The 26,117-nt window shown below is 46.3% G+C and overlaps 1 long non-coding RNA gene across 1 annotated transcript; it reads right to left on the bottom strand.

Annotated features, from left to right (window-relative positions):
- Positions 1-648: 648 nt before the first annotated feature.
- Positions 649-24,208, bottom strand: LOC144799130 (uncharacterized). Its single transcript, XR_013603755.1, has 2 exons — positions 24,095-24,208; positions 649-2,548 (listed from the first exon to the last, which is right to left on the bottom strand). It is a non-coding gene; the product is annotated as an uncharacterized LOC144799130 (long non-coding RNA).
- Positions 24,209-26,117: the final 1,909 nt, after the last annotated feature.

Raw genomic sequence — 26,117 nt, forward strand, 5'->3', positions numbered from 1 at the left:
TGTACACAGTCATTCCAACTCACAATTGAGTTCTTTGCGGAGACTCAAGGGTACCTTGCGCAATTTATGAGCTACAGCCTTAGCACCATGCTTGAGTACAATGCAATGCTGAAAACCCTTAAGTTTACCAAGCTCACCATTAAACACTTCAGGATAAAGGTGTACCCACCTGTCATTCGATACCTGAGCAATTGACTGAGCACAGGTTGAATCAAGAGAAAGCACATTGTAAAATTAATAGTGCACTGCGGGACACCACCATATCAGGATGGTTAGGATCTAGTGTGATGTTAAGAGCGTCCTGCTTCTCCCACCCCAACAGGTTTGCGCCATACTTTACCTCAAACACCGTCCTCGTAGCCAGATCAGCACCAAAGACCAGATTCGCCAAAAACTTTCCTAAGACTTCAACTCGTTTACCCCCATAAGCAAAGATTTTGATATTGGACTGTTGCCATTGTACACTGTCTAATTTTTCGAAATCCTTCACATTGATGAGAGTAAAAGGAGAACCAGAATCTGCAAGAAAATGAAGGCATTTCCCATTAACGCTAATCTTGCATGAAGGAGATTTCCTTTTGTGAGACCCCCCCAAAGAAGATAGTTCAACAACACCTTCAGAATGAGACAATGAAGGAGACAACATCAACAATTCGTAACTCTCATAATCAGAATCAATCAAGTCTTCTGCAATGGTCTTCGCATCTATGTATAATTTTTCTTAACCATAACAACCTTACACATTCAAGAACAATGACCTTTTTTCCCCATTTATAAGAACTTTGGTTCAAAGCAAAACAAAACTTGGCATTCCCTAAATGAGATATGCTCCCACAACGGAAGCACATGGCTTCGCCTAGCTCAATTTTGGGTTTGGAGTAATGTGTAGTAGGACGCACAGTATGATTGATTTGATTTGATTTGTCAATTTCTAAAGCACACGAATGCCCGAAGGCGTCTTGGCGCTATGACTTGTCCGTATACCAGTACTGGTGTTGGACCCCTTCAACGGTTTAGAGTTGAGTTTAGAATTTAACAATTTGACTTCGCTAGATGAGGCAGTACTAATCATTTCTTTTACACAAAATTGAGAGTGTCCAATACTCCTAGCCAATGTGAGTGCAGTCTCTAAATCAGGATCATCAGAGGACAATAACTTATTTTGAATCTTTTTGTTAGACGTCCTTTCAATTAATTGATCACAAATAATTTCATCTCTAAACTTCCTGTAGTTGCAGGTAACCACTAGGATTCTAAGAGCAGTAACAAAGTCATCAATGGGCACACCAGGATTTTGAGCGCGCTCTAGAAACTTGTGACGTTCAAGAATAACATTTCTTTGGGGACTAAATCGTTTGTCTAAAGTTTTGACAAAAAAAGCATAGTCATTGACAATGAGTGAATCGCCATTGTCACCACCTCTTACATGAGTGCTTACTATCTCCAAAGGTAAAATTTTCAGAATATTCCTACCCTCAGAACCAAGATGGTAAATTAGTAAAACTGTTGCTTCTTAGAAGTGAAAGTTTCACCGTCAATAGCCTCCAAATATGCATCAAATGTGTCTTTCCACTGCTCACATTGAAGAGGTGGAGTACCTACAGATTGTAGAAAATGTGGAGGTGCCGAAACACGATCCATGGCCAAACATGTGTGAGTTGCTGCCCAACACCTACTGCACCTAATGAGTACTTAAATACAAATAAACTAAAATGACAACTTAAATGTACCAATGTAAAATGTTAAGCAAGACAATTGAATTACCAAATGGTGTGCGCACCACCGAGTGCGCAAACAGAGTATTGCTCAGGAACAAAGACAAAGGGTGAGCTCATCACCGAAAAATGTATTGAGAGTATGCGCATCACAGGAAACCATATAGCACTGGAAGAGCATCACCGGATGCGCAGAATGGAAATTCCAATGTGGCACAAATACAGGAAAAGAAGAGAAATGGTGTGCGCATCTCTGGATGTGCAGCGTTGGCCCAAATACAGAAGCTGGGAAGGAAAATTGGTGTGCGCATCACCAGATGCACAGCTCGGGAATTCCAATGCGGCCCAAATATCGAAAACAGTGTGCACACCAATGAATGTGCAGGTTGAACTCGATATGGCCCGGTCCAAAATGGCAAGTGATACGTCAGACGTATTTGCAAACGTCGCGTCGTAGGTGCAAGATCACAGCAGCACCAGAACAGGATAACGTCACAAGGTTGGTCACAGAGATCCGTGTCCAGGCAAAGGTGCACGAACCCTCATGGCTCGGGAAGGACACCAACTGAAATTGAGCCGTCCGTCGCGCGGTGGCTATCGACAAATAACGCCACCCTGCAAAACTTCCAGTGGGGCCGCAGGAAAACAACACTCACGTACTGCGCCAACCAGGGAACACACCAAGGCGCGGTGAAGAGGACTCCGGGCAGCACAGAGAATCAGAAAATGTCCGGGCAGCACTGCTGGAGAAATCCGAGCAGCAGGACACAGCTTGTCAAGGCTTCAGGAGTGCCATAAGAGGGAAACTGAATCGACAGACCAACTCATCGTCACTGAAATGAAGAAATGAAGAAAGGTGTGAACCGAGTTTATGCCATCTGACATCCCCCAGGGCCCCCCAGCAACTGACACTACCACGGAACACCACATTCAAGAGTGGAACCCACACGAGCTCCAACCCACTCATTCCAGCCAGATCCCAACACTGTGGTACTCATAGTACGGCCCGCGGGCCGCCAGCAGCCCTGCAGGCCTTCATTGGTGGCCCACGGACCTTGCCTTGCCGTTTCTACATTTCCAGTGAGGCCGGTGGTAAACACAGAAGATGGCCGCAGGAGCATACGTAGTGAATACGTATTAAATAGGTATTTACTACGTATACTCCTGCAGCCATCTTCTGTGTTTACTGACGGCCTCTGTGACGTCATGCACCATCAGAAAGTTTCCTAAAAGGCCCTTTAAAAGTCAGCTGTAAGCCTTTCACCGCTGACTTTTAAAGGGCCTTTTCGAAGCTTCCGGTTTGGACAGAGACAGATAGAGGCAGAGATAGATAAAGGCAGAGACAGTGAAAGATAGAGACAGAGATAGAGATACAGACAGAGCAGATAGAGACAGAGACAGATAGAGATAGAGACAAACAGACAGAGAGAGAGAGAGACAAATACAGACAGACACAGACAGAGTCAGATAGAGACAACAGATAGAGACCGATAGAGACAGACATAGAGACAGAAAGAGATACAGACAGACAGATAGAGACAGAAACAGATAGACAGCCATAGACAGACAGACAGAGACCGAGACAGAGAGATAGAGACAGAGACAGATAGAGACAACAGATAGAGACAACAGACAGAGACAGAGGCAGATAGAAACAGACAGAGACAGACAGAGACATATAGAGACAGTGACAGACAGAGACAGATAGAGACAGAGACATATAGAGACAGACAGAGACAGAGAGAGACAGACAGACAGAGAGACATAAAGATAGAGACAGACTGAGACAGAGACAGATTGAGACAACAGATAGAGACAGACAGAGACAGATATAGAAAGAGACAGATAGAGATAGAGACAGCAGAGACAGATAGAGACAGAAGCAGATAGAGACAGATAGAGATAGAGACAGATAGAGATAGAGACAGACAGAGATAGACAGAGAGATAGAGACAGATAGAGACAGCAGATAGGGACAGACAGAGACAGATAGAGACAGAGACAAATAGAGACAGAGATAGATACAGAGACAGAGATAGATACAGAGATAGAGACAGAGGGAGACAGGGACAGACCGAGACAGATAGAGACAGATAGAGACAAATACAGATAGAGACAGATAGAGACAAAGACAGATAGAGACAGATAGAGACAACGACAGATAGAGACAGAGATAGAGACAGAGATAGAGACAGAGACAGATGGAGACAGAGAGACAGATAGACACAGACATAGAGATAGAAAGAGATATATAGAGAGCGAGAGATAGAGAGGAAGATAGAGATAGAGATAGAGAGAGAGAGAGAGAGAGAGAGATAGAGAGAGAGGGACATAGTGTGAGAGAGAGATATATAGAGAGAAAGAGAGATAGATAGAGATAGATAGAGGGATAGAGAGAGAGAGATAGATAGATAGATAGAGAGAGATAGAGATATATAGAGAGAGATAAAAGAGAGCGAGCGATAGATAGATAGAGAGATAGATAGATAGAGAGAGCGAGATAGAGATGAATAGATAGATAGATAGATAGATAGATAGATAGATAGATAGATAGACAGATAGATAGATCGATAGATAGATGTGTGTATGCTGGGTCTGGTGGCTCAGTGGGCTAATGCATCCACTGCAGGGGCCTGTGTTCAACCTCCTGGTCACAGTTTTTTTTTCTCTAGCTCCCCCCCCCCCCCCCCCACTGACCCACCCCCACCGGTGTGGCCCTCTGCCACAAACCTCAGTGTAAATTTGGCCCCTGAGAGGAAGTTTGTGAGTATCCATGTTCTAGACAGACAATCGATAAACACACTCCATTCTTCAAAATCTCACAAAGCCTTGCTAAATCTCTGCACCAGATTTCATCTGAAGGACTGTGGTAGGCTGCAGCACCCCTATACCAAAGATTGCAACTTTTTCTCCTTCCCACATTCCTCATATTCAAGAATTTAATATTTACTCGTTACGAGCGCTCATGCTCACCTCATCGACCAGTCTGACATACTACCACGTCAAGTCTCAGACCACTCCTGTATATCTCTGACATTGACAGGAACTATCACAAAAATAACATTTGGTGCTTTAATGATGAGTCAATCAAAGATGTCGCTCACAAGTAATACATTAGAAAAGGCTATCCATAACTATATCAAAGAAAATACCTCACTTGATACAAGACGTTCAAGCAAATAAACAAGGAACATAACAATAAAATAGTCTCTCTGGAAAATGAAATCAAAAATCTTGAGACCCTCCACATGTCGAATCTTGACCCCAGCACCCTCACTCTTTTATTGAACAGAAAATATAAATACACTAGACTATTAAGCGAGAAGGCAGGAATCTGGATTAACAAATTAAAAGGCCTGAAACTCTGTGAGGCAAATAGAGCAGGAAAAATGCTGGCCTCCTATCTGATACATATACTGAATCAAAAACAGATTATCTCCATCAAAGTTTAATTGAAAAATATACAAACAGAACCCCATAAGATTCTATATGTATTTAGAGAATTCTATGAATCTTTATACCACGATGATTTGCATATCCTGCCCGAATCCTGCAGAGCCTATCGAGATAAGCTAGAGCTTCCTCAACTATCCTTTGAAGATAGAGAGAAACTACCTTATATCCATGCTCCCACTCTCCCTCTCTGAGGACTTCCACCGTAGACTAGACAGACTCTTACTGAAGTACACTCCAGCCTGGATTCTAGTCAAAACGACAATTCTTGAAGATTATCATCCCATTAAACCACTTTCCAATAAATTTAAACCTGCCCTTCCAGCTAAAACAAAATTCCAAACCACCAAACAGGGCGTGTTAAAACTAGCAAAATCCTAAAATCCTGGAAATTCCGATTAAGCATCCTAACTTGGTTTCCCTATGGAACATCACGCTATTCAGTTTCAGGGCACTCCGCTTTATTGGAAATGCTGATCGTCTAAAGGGATCCACTTTTAAGCACAATTAGTTCCGAAAAACTACCCAGTTTTCTTAGTGAATTTCAAATCCAATTTTACCTGACAACATGGACTTCTATGATTTTCTTAAACCTAAGTCCTGTACATCTAAAGCCAACCCTCTCTCCCAAGACCCTTCTATCCCTAAATGGATTTTTGTAGCCAACAAACGGGGCCACCAGATCTCAAAATATTATAAATTACTACAAACAACCTCTACTTGTCAAAACCAAAGCATACATGAAAAATGGGGCCTAAATACCTCGATCTCCCAAGAACACTGGAAAGCGATTGGGAAATCAGTAGTATCTCATAAAATTACATTTGCACTCTCTAAAACCAAGTTCTGGCTGCTGCATAGAAATTTTTGGAACCCCCTCTCTCCTCCATAAGGTTGGCCTGAAAGATGAACCAACTTGTGGGAACTGTAATATAGAAAATGGCCACCTGCCACATTTACTCTTCTCTTGTAATGCTATTGTGACGTTTTGGGACAGAGTCTTTGGGTTTCTTCATCTCTATTTGGCTTCCAGATTAAAAGTGAGTTCCAAACAATCATTATAGGATTTCTTGACCCCAGCCTAAAATCCCACTCTGATGCCCTACTTTTAGTCATTCCATTAGTAGCAGCTTGTGGATCCATCATTACCAATTGGAAAACACTGCATTCACCTCCTTCAAGTCCTGATTGAACTTGATTGCCCTATAAGGGGTGCCGACTACATTGCTCTACAACACTCCCCCTGACATCGCAGCAGAGAACTTGGTGGGTAAAGCTCGACACTTACTTTGCCAAGAGAGTACCCACCCTCAAGTAACCCTTACTTCCTCCTTCACCTATCAACCAGGCTCTCCTTAACTTCAGCTGAGGAGCCCAACACACAGAGAGTGTGCATATCTTTTGCTCCTGTGACACCTCGTCAGCCGCGGTCGGTAGGAGGTGTACCTGCAGGGCGGTGACGTGGGGAGGGGGAGGGGCAGGGTGGATAGTAGTAATCTATGGATTACGGAGCTTTACAGGTAAGTAAACATATAAATAAATAAAACGAATTTCCTTGAGTGCACTGCATCCCCAAATGCGATGCAGTGCGCGCAACGAAATTTGTTTTATTTATTTATATGTTTACTTACCTGTAAAGCTCCGTAATCCGTAGATTACTACCCCCCCCCCCATGCTGCCCCTCCCACTCCCCACGTCACCGCCTTGCAGGTACACCTACTACCGAGCGCGGCTGCTTGAGAACAGAAAACAATATATACTGTCTTTATATATTGCTTGTATGTAATGTCTTTTGTTCCTCTCTTCTATCACTGTGGTATGTTCTGGAGATAGTTAGACGTAGCATCTGTAAACCTTACAACTGAAGCATCCACCAGGTCATATTATAGTCTTTCGTAATGCATACGCTTTATTACAATCCTACCCTACTATCTCACAGCTGTCAATGCTACTCTATGGTTGATTTCTTTCTTCCTGTGTATTCTTGGGTTTTAGCAGAACATCCATGCAAGTATGTTCCCTTTGTATTTCCTTTGCCTTATCATGTAATTGGATTATGTTTATTTGTATTTTTTGCACAATTTCAATAAAAAGTTTGAATTAAAAAACAAATGAGGACATGCTCAGTGTGACACATGATAGGCCTACTCAAAGGAACTCGCTCATATTAATGGTGTGGCTTGCTATGGAGGAAAAGGCGGAGATTGAGTCAGAAAAGTGAAACATAAGAGTTGGCCAAAAATGCACGAACTCCAACACTAAGCTGGCAGGTATTAATATCCCACAGTGGCCTGCTGTGACAGCCATATGATTAAAATAGTGAACGGTTTGTCATTATTAACTTATTACTCATACTGCACCAGAACAGTTGCCGGGTTGGCACATGCTAACTAGAAAAGTATGCACATCTGTGGTGGTAAGGCAGAATGTACTAACTAACACGAAAACATCATGCTAGTGTGTGTGGAATATACAAGCATGTTCAATCACATGATTTCATATATTTGCATATCTTTGCACCATTACATGTTTTCAACTGAACAGCACGTCTTCGGAGCTTATTAGATGAATAAATGAATGAATGAAAGACTGACTTAATGAACGCATGACAGGTTTTATCAAGCGCAAATGACTGGCCGGGGGCGTCTAGGCGCTATAAGACACAAGGAACAGAGGATTTACTTCTAAGTTTATCATGCGCACACTTTTCACTTGCATTTTTTAAGGCAGACGAGGTGTGCCATGTCTCTCTTCTGAAGACAACTCAAGAAAAGAGAGAGGGACCCAAGCACCAAAGGAGAAGGGTACCACATTAGACCTAAGTCACAGAAAACCCCCTTTGGGTAAATACACATACATAAATCCACACTCACAATAGGAACCTTATAACACCAAAATGAAGACAATGAACATAGGAACAAAGAAATCAAGCAATCAATTGGAATAAAATAGACAGTAAAAGAATGTTTTTCAAACATATATATAAAAATCACAATACCTGTCTAAATTCATCATAAAGCAACAATATAAAAACAATACAGGTAAAGAATACAATCCACTACATTGAAAAAAATCACAAAGAGACAAATTACATCTTATTATAGCAGCAATAAGAATTGGGAGAACAGGCAGGCAGGTTGACGATGTATGTGGACTAGGAAGTGCAGGATCAATGGTGGATCTAATTGTATTTTGTTGGTTTTTAATTTTTTATTTTGTTACAGAATTTGATTGTATTCTTTACCTTTATGGTTTTTAAATTGTTGCTTTATGATGACTTTAGACGGGTATTGTGATTTTTAACATATGTTTTAAAAAATATATATATTTTACATGGTGCCGAATAAATTTGTACTGTCTATTTGATTCCAATTGATTACTTGATTTCTTGGTTCCTATGTTAATTGTCTTCATGTTGGTGATATAAGGTTCCTATTGTGAGTGTGGATTCATGTATGTGTATTTACCCAAAGTGGGTTTTCTGTGACTTAGGTCTCTTCTGAAGACAGCCTTCTGTCCCTCAAATTCTGAAAAAAACGATGTTCTCTTCACCAGATTCAGTCTTATGGAAGCTAAAGTCTTGTGCCACAGTCAGGCTCATGAATTTTGATGGATTGCCTATAGATGTGTAAATATGTATCATATTTCGTATATCAGGATTGTGTAAACTGTCTTCTAAAGGTATGATGTATCGTTTTAACTGTTTGCTATTATGTATTTACGTAGTTTGTAAATGTATTTTACGTTTCAAAACGAATAACTCCAGCCTTGAACTATGTCAAACAATACTATGGTAGTCAGAGTAACTGGCCTACATTTAGCTCAAAGGGACTGTTGTCGGTAAAGGGTCCCTCCACTTCATATTACAAGCAGGGAAATATGTTTTTCACGTACAGCATGTGCTAAAATGTTTACGTGGCAAATGTGACAGTTTGGACTTAAGGGCTGGCTTGTTTTCCAGCAGTGAGCGGAATGGCAAGCAGGGCTGCTGCTCCTCTGTCCCATTCCCACGTCACACGGAGCCACAGAAGCCTCTTGAAGGTTAACAGGGTATTGACTTCAGCAGCCTGGTTATTTATTCCCGCCATCCCTCGAGGTGCAGTGGCGTGAGTGGGGTGAATTCATTATCAGCCGCTGTCAGATCAATACTGATAACCTCGGGAATATGCACGCAGATAACATTTGGGGTCATTCTTTACATTTTTGACATTACAGCATCTATGTACTTACGGTACATGGTCGCCCCCGAACAATGGTGCTGTGGGTGGCCACCTAAGCAGCCTATGTCTAGGAATGGCCAGTGGTAAATTTGCAAAAAAGAAATAATAATAATAACAAAAATAAGCTAAGGGGCACAAAGTTTTTCTTAGGAATCTGGCAACGGCACCGCTGAACGCCAGGGGCATATTTAGCCTTGTTGCGTCGGCCTGGCGCCATGAAAGGGGGCGCAAGGGCGACCCAACAACAAAGCCAGATTTACCAAGCCTGGCCCGCAAGCCCCCAGGTGAGGAGTAACAAGGAGAAATATCTTTATTTCTTGTTTTTTCCTCTTTCTATGTGTGCTGCCATCTGCAGCACACATAGAGGAGGAAATGCCTCAGAGGATTGTTTCTGTGCAGGAAGGTACCCCTTCCTGTCCCAAAACAATCCTGCCTACAACGCAGGCACCCTTTCACCTTGGTGCAAGGGTGCGTGCATTGGCACTATTTATTTATTTATTTATTTATTTATTTATTTTGTGTACTTGTATAGCGCGATCCTGTCGCCCCAAGGGCATCCTGGCGCTTGAGTTCCGGTCAATAGCACTTCCATTGCTCAGCCAATTCTAGGGAAAAGATGGGTTTTTAAGGCTTTCCTAAACGGAAGGTAGTCCCCCAGACTTCTTAAAGGAAGTGGCAGGGAGTTCCAGAGTTTGGCCGCTGCGACACTAAACGAGCGGCCACCCATCCTTACTCTCTGAAACCTCGGAACCACCAACAGATGAGCCGAAGAGGAACGAAGGGGCCGCTGGGCGGAATACCAAGCAAACATATTTTGCAATGGCACTGGGCCCTGTCGGTGTACCGCCTTAAATACTAGGCATGCCGCTTTGTACATTACGCGCAGGTGCACCGGCAGCCAGTGTAGATCCCTTAATGCTAGGGTAGAGGAGCTGAAGTTTGGACGAGAAAGAGCCAACTTAGCAGCCATGTTCTGCACCCGTTGTAGCTTCCCCAGCAGATTTTTTGGTGCCTCCAGAAGTAGCGCATTACAGTAGTCTAAGCGACTCAGTATGGTCCCGCGAACTACTTCCGGCCTGGCCAGTGCAGGGAGAAGGGGCAGTACTTTACGCAACATGCGTAGCAGCATCATGCACGAAGAGATGGTCTTGTTGACATGCATGACCAGCTGCAGATTTGGACCGAAGATCACCCCCAAGTTACGAGCTGACTCCGCGGCCGATACCGTCTCGGGGAACGTGGCAGGCCAGAAATTCTCCGGGAGAGCCCTCGGAGTCCGGTCCATGGAACAGTGGAGCACCTCGGTCTTTGTGCTGTTGAATTGTAGGGAATTAGCCCAAAGCCAGTCCACCGTAGCTGCCATGCAGCGATGGAATGTTTCCAGCGGGACCGCATTACTACCTTCCAGGGAGAAGGCCAGCTAGGTATCGTCAGCGTAGTTAAAAGCAGAGATACCGAAAGATTTTATAAGCTGGACCAAGGGGCGGAGGTAAAGATTGAACAATATGGGGCTGATGGCCGAGCCCTGTGGGACCCCCTGTCCTACTTTCCGCGGCTCTGACTGATACGGGGGGAGCGTGACCATCTGCTGCCGGTTATTAAGGTAAGATACCAGCCAGTCTCTTGCCCCCTCTGTGACCCCGCACTCCTCAAGCCTCCTGATGAGGGTCCGATGGCAAACCGTGTCGAACGCGGCCGACATGTAGAGCAGCACCAAAAAGGCTGCCCGACCACTGTCGACTCGCGAACGAAGATTGTCCAAAACGGTTACTAGTGCGGACTCCGTCCCATGTGCGGGGCGGAAACCGAACTGCGACTCATCGAACCATCCAGTTTCTTCCAGGAAGCCAGAGAGAGAGCGGGTCACCCACTTTTCCACGATCTTAATGGGAAAAGGTAGCAAGGAGATTGGCCTATAGTTGGAAAGACAGGCGGGGTCCAGCGTCGGTTTCTTGAGCAGTGGTGACACAACTGCGAGCTTCCAACATTCAGGGACCGTTGCCGAGTCCAAAGACTGGAGGCAGATGGAATACAAAGGCCGGAAAAGTTCCGCCTGAAATGTCTTCCAGAATTTGGGAGGCAGTGGATCAAGCGGAGAGCCTGAAGTCACCGTACATGCCAGACTGCAGAACTCCTCAAAGGAGAGGGTGGCAAAGTGTCTTAGTTGGGGTCGACTGGGCACGGCTTCCGGAGCTCCTAGGCTGGGAACAAAACCACTCGGCCGGGGCCAGCTGGGCGAGGTATCCTGGGCTACCCAGGCTGCCTGACTAGAGGCAGACCTGCTTTGCCCCGTTGGACCAGCCCCAACGCCCAAAGCCACTGAAGCAAGGGTATATCCACTCAGCAAGGGTCGACTGGAAGGAGTGTCCGGAGCTCCCAAACTAAGATCTGGGTCACTCGGGTGGGGTAGACTAGGTAGTCCGTCCGGAGCTCCCAGGCCGGCGTCAGATACAGCCGGCCGGGGTCGACTGGACGGGCCAACTGGAGCTCCCACGCCGAGAGCCAGAGGCACTGAGTTTTTTAGACCTTCCAAGATCATAGCGGTCTTCTCCTCAAAAGCGTCCGCCAGGGAGTCACACAAAGTCTGCGACGCAGGGACCGTGTTAGCCACGCACTTAGGGTGGGTTAGATCCCTGACGATTTTAAACAGGGCTTGTGACTTGTTCGGCGCCTGGTTCAAGGTAGTTTCCAGAAAGGCAGCCTTAGCCAGCCTGATCTGCGCCTTGTAGCCCTGCAGTGCCAGCCTGAACGAAGTCCTCGCTAAGGGCAAGTACTGCTTCCTCCAGGCTCTCTCGGCACGTTTGCAGCTCAGCTTCAGCTGCCGCAGCTCCTCCGTATACCAGGGACAGGCCCGGTTCAATCTGCCACGGGACTTACGAAGAGGCGCCGCCTTGTCCAAGGTATTTATAATGGACTTGCACAAGATGGTATAGCTTTCCTCCACCGTGTCACTCAGACAGAAGTTTTCTGGTAAGAGGGAAGGCAGAGACGATGACTTTAATAGTCGCGACCAAGGTCTGCCCAATTTAGCCTGTGCGGCACCAGTTTTCCCCGAGGAATGGTCCCCCAGACGGAGGGAAAAAGCAACTAGTGAGTGGTCAGTCCAGCACTGACATAGGATATCATTGACCACCACTAGTTGTGCGTCTGCAAAGACCAGATCCAAGGCGTGACCTCCCCTATGAGTGGCTGACAGGACCAGTTGTTCCAGTTGAATATCACTAAAAGCTTGGCAAAGTGTCGTAAACGCACTATCCAGCGGGCCACCCAACCACAGGTTGAAATCCCCTAGAACCAGTAACTTGGAATGAGTATTAGAGAGGTCATATATCAAGTCGATGAAATCTGACAAGAAAGGAGCCGAGCCCGGTGGGCGATAACATAAAACGCCCGTGACCAATGTTCTCTCCAGATCTTTAAAAGAGAACCCCATCAGCTCAAAGCCCGAGACCTCTCTAATTTTCAGTTGGGAGAAACCCAGTATTTATCTGTAGATGACACCAATTCCACCCCCCCTGTTCTTCAGCCGGGGAGTGTGGGTGATTTTAAAACCTGGAGGACAAGCCAGGCCCAGTTCGACCAGACAGTCCTCCCGCGTCCAAGTTTCCGTAAGAAACAGAACATCGAGCCCCAAGGTCTCGATGAGGAAGGTAATCTCTGTATGGTGCTTGCAGAGCGACCGAACGTTAAGCAGCCCACAAGAGAGGGTGTTAGGCAAGGTGAGAGCAGTACCCTTCTTACTCAGGAGCACCTGGCTCGGTCTAATGTCCAGTAGGGCGACTCGAGAGTAGATATGGCGTGGAAAATGCGGAGGGACAGAGGGAGCGGCCCTATGCGCGCCCGTTACGTGAACGGGCCCAAACGGGCTTACCTCTGGCGCACCTCCGGCGCGCCTACGTCACGCCCGCTGCGCGCAACTGCTGCGCGCTTGCACTTCCATCCTTTTATAGTATTGGACCGAGCGGAGATCCGCCTCCTGCGTCCCTTGCCCTACGCAAGATGGTGCCCGAAGTGCTCCCAGCCTTCAACCCCACCCAAGATGGCGGACGGACCCACTAGGCTGTCTGAATCCCGCCAAATGCGGGTGAAATACCAATTAGGGTGCAGGTGAGCCTGACTGTTCGCCGGCCTAGAAGCCGACACCTGAGGTAGGCAGCGCGAAATTAATGAGCTCTAGCAGCTCTGGGGGCGAGTTATCAGCAGCGCGAACAAATTTTAAAAAGCACAGGTTTAAAATAGCTGCAACAACAGAGAGCGCGGCAGCCAAGAGTGAGCCAGCACATGGAAATGGCAGGTATGCGCTGTATGAGTTAAATATAACACATTCCTGCCCTTTAATGCAGTGCAGCACAGCAAGGTGGCTTGCTTAATTACCCAAAAGTTTGTAATGAACAGTCGCACTCCGAACGTTGGTTGTGATATTAAAATCCGGGTAATACAGTGGGTAGGTGCAATCCAGTGAACCCTCCTGAGCGGATCCCTGGCAGTACGCTACTTTTCAACTTCGTCTGGAGATTCTCATCTTTTTGACCCTGAACATTACAGCACGGCCATACCTCAGACCGCTTTGGACACTTGTACCGTACCCGTGTGACTTGGCTAGCGCACTTTCGGGATTACTCGATTACAATGCCAAAGTCCCCTGATGAAGGGCAAGCCCCGAAATGCATTGGGCATACCAAATAACGATTATGATTAAAATAATCTGAACATGAATTCATCAATGTGAATTTCGAATAAAGAAAAAAGAACAATAAAAGGATAAACCAAGATAACTTCGTTTTGAATGGAATGAACTTTATTGATCAGAGTGCAACCCAGGTCCGTTGCCCACTGTTGGGACAACGCTTTCATTGCTTAATTACCCTGCATGAAAAATTGATAAATGTGCCCCCAGGGCCCACTAGTTTTGTTTCCACCTTTTTCTTCCAAAACTTTATCTTTCTTTCTCTTTATGTCTGGGATACTCAGGGACACACTTGCGGACCTCTGACCCTTACATGCGGCCATCTGGTGACCAGCAGTCCTGGGATGTTGTTTACCTGCCTTAGCACTGACATTCAGAAAGATGTTAAACAAACAGGGCATGCATTTTTTTCAAATTAAGTGATGCACAAAGTTGTCCTACTCCACTTATCTATAGGAGCATATTCATCTTTAAAGACTCCTTGCAACAAACATGCTGATTATATGATAATGTCTCTTCTAAATACATTTTTTTTACTTTTCAGCATGTAGTAGACATTCACCTTAGTACATCAGATTATATCCTTGCTTTGAGAGGTATTTTATGTGATTGTTTTCATACATGAACTTAAAAACATTCATGCCTCCCCCTTTACTGAGGACTATGCCATTCATGAACCGAGAAGCAAGTTAGTTGTCATGATCACCCGCTGTTTGGTTTAGCTTGTTGTTATACATGGATCAGCCTTATAGTCTATCAAGCTAAATGCAAGAGAGGTTTTAGTACAGTGTGCAACCTGTTCTCCTGTATTTTAAGGTGATAATAAAGAAGAAGGATGCAAAGTGGAATAAAACAGTTGCCTAGGATCAGACAGATTGTTCAAGCAGGGAAGTTGGGATGATCCCAGTTTTTTTGGTTTGGGATTATTCAATTTAGTTACAAGATTGATATGTTGTTGTATGACTTTATTCGATATAAAATATCATACACAATCCAATTTCATCACTTTAAAAACAGTACCAGTTTTAAAAGACAGTACCATATTTCCATACAACTAATGTAAAAAAGAAACACGTCTTAAAAATTACGATAAATACAAATGGTATATCAAAACAATAAAAAATAGACATATATGTAAACAGTAGGGGCGACAGTGCACGTGAAAGGAGCCTAGCTTTTGTCCGTTATTATTGTTGTTATCCCTCAGCAGCTTACTTCTAGTTAACCAAGCACAACCCAAATATTTAGCTACCCCACAAATTGTACTGGGGGAGGCTGTATCAGTTTTTAGGATACACAGCACCTCCCTATAATTCTTGGATCCCAAGTTGGTACAAACAGGTTTCAGCCATTTTCTTCGCGCATATCCATATGCTGGACAGGCGAAAAGAAAGTGGGGGATAGATTCTGAGGGAGCTGCACAGCCAGGGCAGGAAGTGGATATCGCAATGTGTTGTCTCCACCCTGCTGTGAGTTCATTGAGTGGAAGAGTTCCAAACCTCAGCTTCAGGTATAGTGTCCTTTCTCTTGGGGATTGAATAAAATCGACAAAGGGTTCCAATTTTTGGACAGGCTTATGATCTAGGAACTGCTCTTTCAGAATACCCCTGTTGGAGCTGAGTGCCTCCTCTGCTTGGACCCACTCCCAATAGGCTTTCTTTACAGTTTGTTTTGGCGGCGGGGTCTGGCTGTCCCATGCCTCTGCCAGTCCGATGTCAGAAACAAGCTGTTTAAGCTTGCTGATCCATTTGATCTTATTGCCTATATCCAAGATGGATATCCTTTCCCCCTTTAGTTCTTTGTATTTATAGCACAAGGGAAACCAGTAATAGTTCACTGCACAAATTTCCCTATGATAACAGTAGTATTGGAGGTTAAACAGACATTACATATTAAGAAAAGTTTTAATAAAAAATAAAACATATGTACAGTCATACAAAATCTACATTGTAGTCCAGTAGGGTGAGGAAGCCATGCTTGGTGCTCAAACAATCATAATATTTATGTGCAAAGAATAGATATATATGTATCATTAGTCAAAAGTTCAGATATAGCTTGCACATCACAAATTAACAACATAAGTGCGGATTTGTATTATATGTAATTACCGTTTCGATCCATTATAAATGGAGGATCATCATCAGGACGTAAATCTGTATAAGTCAGAGAAGTTAATATAATTGTTGAGACTGCGATTGCTGGATGCCCAACTGCCCCCCCCCCGAGCATACTGTATCCGGAGGCAGCACTCCTGCACCTAGAACCGGGAAGGGCTTACAGAGGTGCCACACTGCTACTGGGACCCTCCTAGATACGGATGCCTGGTTGATGCTGCGGACCCGGACATCATGGCTAAAGATAAAAACACTGAGCAGCTGAAGCAGGGCAAAATAGATCCAAAATGGACTGGTATACAAAGATAATGGGCCCCAAGCTGGACTGGAAGAAGGGATGGCAGGCATGCCAGATAATGCAGCTCTCCTGCAGGCCATACACATCTCAACGGAAACACTAGAAGGGAGAATAGTAGAAGTCCACTCCAAGTTCGCCCTGCTCCAACAGGACCTCCATAACCTGTCAGAGAGAGTTACACACGCAGAAAGTAAAATATCTGAAATAGAAGACTTGTCATGCTGCCTCACCCAGGAGGCCACTGAACTTCGAACCACCCTTAAAGACATGGCCTGGAGGGGGGATGACGCCGAAAATTATACAAGGAGGAATAATCAGAGATTTGTGGGCTCTCCGGAGGGCATGGAGGGCCCTAACACAGGGGCATTTCTTGAACACTGGCTAAAAGACTCTCTCCTGCTAGCTCAGTTCTCCTCATGTTTTGTCATAGAGCCCTAAGCGCTGAACCCCAGGTGGGTGCCCTGCCACAACCTTTCATTGCCCACTTTCTAAATAATCAGCACCGGGACATGATACTGAGAGAGGTGCGATGACTGGGTGAGGCTCGACATGCCCAATCCAAAATCATGGTTTTCCCCAACTACTCTAGGGAAATACAGAAGCAGAGATGGCATTGAATATTCAATATATGTTGTTATTTCTAGATAAACTCAAGGTCATCTTTGAGGCAAGACTATCTTCTTTCAGAAACCAGAGGATGCATGAACCTGGATAGAGGAACATCCATCCTGGCACTGAGACAGGGGCACCCGGGAGATGCAGCAGAGTACAACACAGGAAGGAGCTAGACCCAAAACTCAGGTGTGTAAGAGAAACTGCATTAGCGCAGAGGCACAAGGCCAATGAATGAAGTCCCCCTCCTGCAGACGTGACAAGTCCCAAGATCTGGCCTCTCTACCGATACAGAGGGGGAACTGGTCCGAAGACAGCCAAAGAACACAAAGCAGAAAAGGTCACATGAGATCAATTCGAACATGAACACTCAATGGATTCAGAAGACAGCCACCCACTGCTGGAGTCGATAGCCTACATGGAGGCCGAGTTGTTGCTCCAGGCCTCCCTGGACCCTGGCACAAACGCACTACGTGACAAGGAATAGGAGCACCAGAGGTTGAAGATCGGCACGCTACTCCTTTGCAGGGACCCCAAACTATATGTGAAAGGGTGCCAGTTGTCTTAACTTCTTTGATTTCTTCCTTACAGGTTTCAGACAGAGAAGTTGGTGACTCTCTGGGAGGACAGTTGAGGGTGTGGGGAGGAGTTTAGACTTGGGGAGGGAGGGCTACAGACCGCTCTGGCCTGACCAGTGAAACAGTTGTCATGTTAATGAGTAGTGGTAAGTGCGCAGGAGAGTGGGGAAGGGGGTCCAGGGGGGAGCGTTTGGGATGTTGGGTAGAGGCGAAAGCTTTTGCTACTGGTGGGATACATTGACAATCCATACGCATAGGGTGGAGCCACCACACTAGATGGACAGACACCAACAGGCCCAATGAGAGGAGGCATTCAATAATGTCATGGAATGTCAATGGGCTTGGAAATAAGATCAAAAGAGGTTTGGTAACCAGATATATTAAGAGACATAAACCTAAAGTGGTTCTATAGCAGGAGACGCACCTGCTGGTGTCCCACTGCTGTTTCCCGGGCATATACAACACTGGCCCATGTGGTATTTACTACGAGATCCCGCAGAGTGGCCATTCTGATCAGGAAAAACCCCCTTTCTTAATAGAGAAAATATGGACTGACCCGAACGGGATGTACGTGGCGGTAAAGGAAATCTGGGGATGGGGGCTATAACCCTGGTCAGCTTCTTTACTCCTCCCCAAAACTACAAAAGCAAACCCTAGATAAGGTGGCAGAGATAATACTGGAGGCAGGCTCTTCCATACATATATTGGGGGGTGACTTTAATGATGTACTGGACTAATGCCTAGATCCCACTAGCCCAATGCAAGGGTTGCAGAAGGAGACTGAACTGGTTGGCTTTGCAACGGTCATGGGGCTCTCGGTCCTCTGGTGCTGGCATCATCCTAATGATCATGCATTTTGTTCAGGTGCCCACAAGGTGTTCTCCAGACTGGCTACATCTTTGCACCAGCTGGTGAGGTGAAAGATATAGAAAGAATGGACTATTTGGCCAGGGGCCTGTCAGATCACTAACCACTTTATCTAGTGTTTGGAGCACGATGTCGTAGAAAATCAGCAGACTGAAGACTGAATGCCTGGGAACTAAAACATTAGCCGGTGGCCAGGGAACTTAGAGTTATACTTAATGAGAACAAAGACTCAGTAACATCGGCCATTGCCCTTTGGGAGGCCTATAAAGCAGTGCTTAGAGACAGGGTGCAAAATATTATAGCACATAAGAGGAAGACAGAGGTGCTAGAAATTGAGGACCTAGAAAGGACATTCTTGGGCCTGGAGGGCAGCCCTGGGGCAGAGTCCAACCCTGACATAATGCGCAGGATCACAATAGTGCACATGGAATATTAGGCACTGGCCCATCAGGAAGGCAGGGCCCTGATCTTATTTACGCAAGATCACCTATATGACACAGGGGACGAAGCGGGGTGGCTGTTAGCCTGACTAGGCAAGAGTGAAGCTGAGGCACAGTGGGTAAATAGTATTCTGGGAGAAGATGGTGTTTCCTATGTCACATCTCGGGAAATTGCGAATGAGTTCGCACAATACTATTCCGCCTTCTATAAGGTCTGACAATTGGCTGACACCGCACAGATACAAGACTACTTAACAGAGGTGACGGTTCCGACCTCAACAGGGGAAGAGCACCAAAACCTAGAGGATGATGTGGGCCTTTCAGAGGTACTGGTGGCTATAGGCAGCTTAGAGACTGGGAAAGCCCCGGGTCCTATAGGCAGACCGGCATAGCTTTTTAAAATGAATGCTGAGATCCCGGGCCCCTACCCGCTCACAATGTTCAGGGATGTGAAAGAAGAGGACGTCTTCCCGCTGGACCGCCGTAGCACTATGATAGTAGTGATCCATAAATCGGCAAAGCCCACAATGCAATGCAGCTCCTACTGCCCGATCTTACTCCTAAACATTGAGACAAAATTATTGGCTATCATCCTCGCCGCCAGACTGCTAACAGTGATTACCAACTTAAAACATAGGGACCATATCGTGCTTCATGCCCAAATGTTTGACCAGGTTTAATCTCCGCAGGCTATACAACTAGCTGGGGATAGTCAAATACAATAAATCTCCTCACATAATCCTGTCCATGGATGCTGAGAAGGCATTTGAAGCTGTCCAGTGGCCATTCTAGAAACAGGTCCTAGTGAGGTTTGGGTTAGGTCCAGAATTTCCGGCCTGGATAGACCTGCTCTATAAAGACCTGATAGCCAGAGTAAGGGTGAATAGAGACATGTCCACTGTATTCCCAGGAGGGAGGGGCACGAGGCAAGGATGTCCTCTATCCCCACTCTTGTTTGACCTCATGTGGGAGCCCCTAGCCTGCATAATTCGAACACATCTAGACCTCACAGGATTTAGTGAGGGGGAGTGTAAGTTTGTCCGAGTGTCTATTGAAATAAGGGAGGGGTCGTTGTAGCCTTTTGACAAAGTGCTTTGTTTTATTTCAAGACTTCCTTTGTGTCTGTTTGGTAAGAGGTTTAAACACAGGTAAATTAGGGAACAAAAAAAAATAAAAAATAATGAGAGAGGGTGCTGTCTATCCGAATGGAGCGTCTACTTCTCTTCCTGGATCTGTGGTTCCTGTGACTCCTCCCCCTCGTCAGGCTCCATGGAAGGGCAGAGGTGAAAAAGAAGAACGGGACCAGGTTAATCAAACCTGTGCTATATAAGGGTTATAGTGCTACCGTCACCATGCGTAATGTGCAGGGAAAAAAGGGGGGGTGTGCGGGAAAGAGAGGTTGACACCGTCAGTGTTATGCCTTTTCACCCCACCCACCCCACCAGAATACTCCCCTTAGTGGCACTTGCCTTGGGCCACGACCCGTCAACAGGGTCGCGGTGTCTGGACCCGGGGCGTCCTCTTCCCTCCTTGGGCCTCCGGGTTTGCGCGTCTCGAGGGTACCGGGTTTCGCTCCCTCCGCGGTTCCCCTCCTCCTGGAGGTACCTCCTGTAGCTGGTCCCTTCCTCCGTTTGGCACCTCCTGCAGCTGGTCTTCTCCTCCGCTCGCCTCCCGCTGCTGGTCTTCTCCTCCGCTCGCCTCCCGTTGCTGTTCCGCTTGCCTCCTCGTCTCCCTCCGATCTCCTGGGCATGTCTTTACAACTCTGCCGCCGTTCCGCTCTCCCCGTTCCGGTTTCATTGCTTGCCAGCCGATCTTGCGTGTCTACGTCAGCGCTGAGAGCTAGACCGCTGGCAACTTCCGGTCTGGTTCGGGCGTCCTCTCCCGGCTTTCCCCACTTCCGGTTGTCGGCCTACCGGTCCTTCTCACAGATCTCCTCCCATAGGAATGGACGATAGGGCCATTCAGTGGACGGATACCGAGACAGATAGTCCGCACTGATCTTCTTCGTACCAGGTACAAGTAGAGTCTGAAATGAGAAAGGTTGCAGTGCGAGAAACCACCTTAAAATGCGGGCATTAGTGTCTTTGTTTCGAGCAAGCCAGGTCAGAGGAGCATGGTCCGTGAGGACAAGGAAGTGCCTACCCAACAGATAATATTGCAGGGATTCTATGGCCCATTTGATCGCTAGACATTCTTTTTTGACTGTCGAATAATGGGATTCTCTCAGGAGTAGCTTTCGCCTGATGAATAATAGAGGTCTCAGTTCATCAGCATTGTCAGGCTGACACAAGATGGCCCCTAATCCGTAGCCTGATGCATCAGCCTGGAGGACAAAGGATCGTTGGAAATCCGGACATTTTAGCACTGGAGCGGTACATATAGCATGTTTAAGGGTTTGGAAGCTGTTTTCATGTGCTGTAGACTATACACGTATGTGTGTGGGGCTTGTCTTGGACAAGAGGTCAGTAAGGGGAGTAGCGATGTTGGAAAAGTTGGGTATAAACCTCCTATAGTACTCTATGAACACTAAAAAGGAACGAATTTCCTTCTTAGTAGTCGGTCTAGGGATGGATTGGATGGCTTTGATTTTGTTTATTTGTGGCTTCAGGTGTCCTTCCCGAATGGTATAGCCCAAATACTGTATCTCGTTTGTACCTAACAATGATTTTTGGGGATTGATGGTAATGGAGGCGCCCTGTATTTCGGAAAAGATGGCTCTTAGATGTTCCAAGTGTTCCTCCCAGGTTTGACTAAATATCACAATGTCATCAAGATAAGGAGCCGCGTATGCTTGATGGGTTTTTAGGAGGTGGTCCATCAGCCTCTGAAAGGTGGCTGGTGCCCCATGCAACCCAAAGGGAAGTACTCGGAATTGGTATAGGTCGGAAGGGGTGGCAAAGGCTGTCTTTTCCTTGGAGTTGGGGGTCAGCGGGATCTGCCAATACCCTTTTGTCAGGTCAAGGGTTGACATGTACCGTGCTTTCCCCAGGCGTTCTACCATTTCATCAATTCTCGGCACGGGTAGGTGTCAAATTTAGTAATGGCGTTCACCCGTCTAAAGTCGATACAGAAGCGTATACTGTTATCAGGCTTTGGCACTAAAACCACTGGATAGCACCAGTTGCTTTGAGAGGGTTCTATAATTCCGGCCCGTAGCATCTCGGTCACTTCTCTTTCTACGGCTTCTCTGCGTGCTTCTGGGCACCTATAGGGTTTCTGTTTAACAATGTCAGGGATCAGGGGTGTTATCTGATGCTGCACTAAGGAGGTTAGCCCCGGACAGGTAGAGAATAAACCAGGAAAAGTTGTTAATAAGGTCTCAATTTGGGATTTCTGTGTGCCCGTCAACACCTCTCCAACTGGCACCGGTTGGTTAGAGTGTTCCTGAATCGGTGAGGGGGGAATGTCTATCGATGGGGAGGAACATATCAATAGTATTGTCCCCGCCACCCCTGTGGAGGGTGGTGCGTCTATCCACTTTTTTAGCAGATTTACATGATAAATCTGCTTCCTTGCCGCTCGATGAAGTAGATATACACTATAGGTGACCGGTGTTACCCGTTTCTCTATGGTGTATGGTCCTTGCGACTTCATTAATAGTTTATCCTCTGTGGAGGGAAGCAATATGAGCACCCTATCCCCTGGTTCAAACTCCCTGAGTTTGCTATTACGGTCATAGTACTTTATTTGTGTTTCTTGTGCTTCCCGCATGATATCGTGTACCATTCCCTAGAGTTTTGTTAGAGAGGCTTTAAGGTCTGTGGCGTATCTCATTAACGGTTTCCCTTCTTCATCCTCCTGTTCCCACTGTTCAATCACCATATCTAACAGGGTTCTTGGTTTTCTTCCGAACAGTAGTTCGAAAGGAGAAAACCCTGTGGATCTTTGTTCATGGGCTCGTATGGCGAAAAGGACCAGGGGTAGTTTTTGGCTCCAGTCCCTCACAGTCTCTGAGACGATCTTGCGGAGTAGGTTTTTGATAGTTTTATTGTACCTCTCCACAAGACCGTTCTTCTGTGGGTAATAGACTGATGTGCGGAGTCTCTGGATCCCTAGAATTTTGCAGATTTGACCCATCATTCGAGAGACAAAAGGGGTCCCCTGATCTGTTAACACTTCTGAGGGGAAGCCTACTCTAATGAATTGTGTAATCATTGCCTGGGCTACGGCTGAGGAGGTCATGTTTGATTAGGGGAAGGCCTCCGGATACCGGCTAGCATAATCGATTATGACTAGTATGTATCGATGACCTCTAGCTGAGGGGGCAGGGGTCCCACCAGGTCCATCCCCACCCTTTTGAAAGGAATATCGATGATGGGTAATGGTTGTAGAGGGGCTCTTTGGACTCCTCCAGGACAAGTGTACTGACACCTTACGCAAGCCGCACAATGTTTGGCAACATCTTTATACACCCCGGGCCAGTAGAATCGGTCGAGTAGGTATCTGAGGGTACTCTCTTTCCCATAATGTCCCCCCTCTATGTTGTTATGTACCTCTCCACAAGACCGTCCGTCTGTGGGTGATAGACTGATGTGTGGAGTCTCTGGATCCCTAGAATTTTGCAGATTTGACCCATCATTCGAGAGACAAAAGGGGTCCCCTGATCTGTTAACACTTCTGAGGGGAAGCCTACTCTAATGAATTGTGTAATCATTGCCTGGGCTACGGCTGAGGAGGTCATGCTTGATAAGGGGAAGGCCTCCGGATACCGGCTAGCATAATCGATTATGACTAGCATGTATCGATGACCTCTAGCTGAGGGGGTTAGGGGTCCCACCAGGTCCATCCCCACCCTTTTGAAAGGAATATCGATGATGGGTAATGGTTGTAGAGGGGCTCTATGGACTCCTCCAGGACAAGTGTACTGACACCTTACGCAAGCCGCACAATGTTTGGCAACATCTTTATACACCCCGGGCCAGTAGAATCGGTTGAGTAGGTATCTGAGGGTACTCTCTTTCCCATAATGTCCCCCCTCTATGTTGTTATGAGCTAACAATAGGACGTGTTCACGAAAAAGGGATGGCACAACCAGCTGGGTTTTAACATGGGAATCCTTTTTTTCAGCTCGATACAATAATCCTTTCTTCATAATAAAATAAGGACCTACCTGCTCGGGTGGCTGTATATGGACCTGTTCCCAGGCGTGTATGAGAGATTCATCCTCCCGTTGGGCTGTTCTGAAGCTGCAATGCCTTGGTTCTTCGGAGTCTAAAAGGGAAACAGGAAAAGTGGCACGGGGTATCTGAGAATGAAGGAAATCTTTTTTTTCTTTTCTTCTTTCCCTTCTACTCTTCTTGTCTTTGGGATCTGAGTGTTCTAAGGCAGTGGAGAAAAATGGAGCCTCTTGTGGCCATGCCTGGGTGTTTTCTCTTTTTCCCTCTAGATAAGTCTCGAACTTAGGGTGATCCGTCCCTATGATCACCGGTTCGGGTAGGGAGGGGATTACTCCTACCTTCTTAAGGTGGGGGTCGTTGTCTACTTCTAATAACACCTCTGCTACGGGATAGGATTTGGTATCCCCGTGGACACAGGTTACCCTTACTTGTTCCTTACTTTGTAGCTGGGGAACCCCGAGGAGGGACCTATCTACTACCGTAACATGGCACCCGGTGTCGAGTAAAGCCTGTCTTTTCTTCCCGTTTAAAAATACTTCGGTTCTGTATCTCATGGGGCCTTCTTTGGTTAAGAAAATTCTACCCCTGGAATATCCAACCTCATGGGTTCTACGGGTGAGTGTTTAAGAGGACACTGTCTGGCTATGTGGCCCCACTCTGCACAATTAAAACATTGTGGAGCCTGTCCGCTGGGGCTGGAGGGGATCATAGCTGGTTTTGGGGTGAGGCAAGGTGGAACCATAGGTTTTTGGTCGGATTTTATGGGGGAACCTGGGGTTTGGATATGAAGGTGTTCGTGAGGTTGGAAGAAAGAGCTGTGGTTGTGTGCTGCCTGCCCTAAAATCAGGGGACCTGTGGAAGGCGCACGCGATGTCGACTGCTGAGGCGGCATTCAGGTTTGGATGTTGTTTCACCCAAGACCGGGTAGAAGGGGGTAAGGCGTCTAAAAACTGCTCCAGGTAGACTCTTTCAACTATTTCTTCCATAGAGGATATGTGGGGAGTCAGCCATCTATTTCCCAGGTCGCGTATTCGGTAGTATAATGCCCTAGGATTGTCTCCAGCAGACCACTTTTCCTTCCTAAATTTCAAACTGTAGTGTTCCTGGTCAAATCCTAGTATTTCTAAAATCGCTTTTTTAAAATCGTAATAAGCAGTGGTTCCAGTCGGGTTGGCGGCTTGGTACGCGGCCTGCAATTCTCCAGTAAGGAGCGGAGCGATGTATTGGCCCCACCTTTCTCGGGGCCAGGCCGCCGTGAAGGCCACACGTTCAAAGTTAAAAAAGAAATAATCAGGGTCTTCCCCTTCCTGATATTTCTGTAATACGGTACCGGGGACAGTCCGGTGAACCCGGGCGTTGACTATCGCATCAGTGAGTCTCAGAATGGCTGTGTCCTGAACCTGCTGGTTAGTGGTCGTTATGGTGGCCTGATATTTCAGGGCATTCTGTAAGGCTTCCCTTTCTACCCGGGCTTCTTGTACTTGTTGCTCAAACACCAGTTGTAGGTGTCTTTGTCCCTCAGCCAACTGGGAAACCATATCGCTCAGAGGTATGGGTTATGTCATGGCTAGACACGTGGACAGGGACCCTTGATCTCACTTCTGACACCACTTTGTAACGTTGTCCGAGTGTCTACTGAAATAAGGGAGGGGTCGTTGTAGCTTTTTGACAAAGTGCTTTTTTTTATTTCAAGAGTTCCTTTGTGTCTGTTTGGTAAGAGGTTTAAACACAGGTAAATTAGGGAACAAGAAAACAACAAACTAATGAGAGAGGGTGCTGTTTATCCGAATGGAGCGTCTACTTCTCTTCCTGGATCTGTGGTTCCTGTGACTCCTCCCCCTCGTCAGGCTCCATGGAAGGGCAGAGGTGAAAAAGAAGAACGGGACCAGGTTAATCAAACCTGTGCTATATAAGGGTTATAGTGCTACCGTCACCATGCGTAATGTGCAGGGAAAAAAGGGGGAGAGTGTTCGGGAAAGAAAGGCATAACACCGTCAGTGTTATGCCTTTTCACCC

This window comes from Lissotriton helveticus, chromosome 12 (genome assembly GCF_964261635.1).
Source record: "Lissotriton helveticus chromosome 12, aLisHel1.1, whole genome shotgun sequence".
Taxonomy (NCBI): Eukaryota; Metazoa; Chordata; class Amphibia; order Caudata; family Salamandridae; genus Lissotriton; species Lissotriton helveticus.